This window comes from Penaeus monodon, unplaced genomic scaffold (genome assembly GCF_015228065.2).
Source record: "Penaeus monodon isolate SGIC_2016 unplaced genomic scaffold, NSTDA_Pmon_1 PmonScaffold_59, whole genome shotgun sequence".
NCBI classification, from domain to species: domain Eukaryota; kingdom Metazoa; phylum Arthropoda; class Malacostraca; order Decapoda; family Penaeidae; genus Penaeus; species Penaeus monodon.
Window position 1 is genome coordinate 162,274 of NW_023660884.1, and position 418 is coordinate 162,691.

The following is a 418-nucleotide window of genomic DNA, read 5'->3' on the forward strand; positions in this document are numbered from 1 at the left end:
CCTGACAATCGCACATCAAGGATCATAAGAATCATACGGAGCCGGAAGTTTACTTATGGAGGAAAAAGGGTTGTACGGTGGCGGCCAACTCCTTCCTCCTGCAGCTCACAGAGAGGAAACGAGACATTCCCCCTCGGCCAGCTGGTACTCAGATGCCACAGGCTATGAACCACTGGCACTCTCTGAAATAAACAACAGAGGTACCGAAGTCATTCTGCACAGAATGCGCCTAGGTTACCACTGTGCATGGCAGATCATACAAACCATAGAACATGAAGAGAGGTGTTGCATGCACTGCGGCGAGCCGAACGCCACACTGATACACTACTTGGAGAATTGCGTGCACACGCAATTCCTAAGACAAACCCCACAGAACACAGCCGTCGTGCTGGTAAAGAGATTATGCGAGATGCTTACA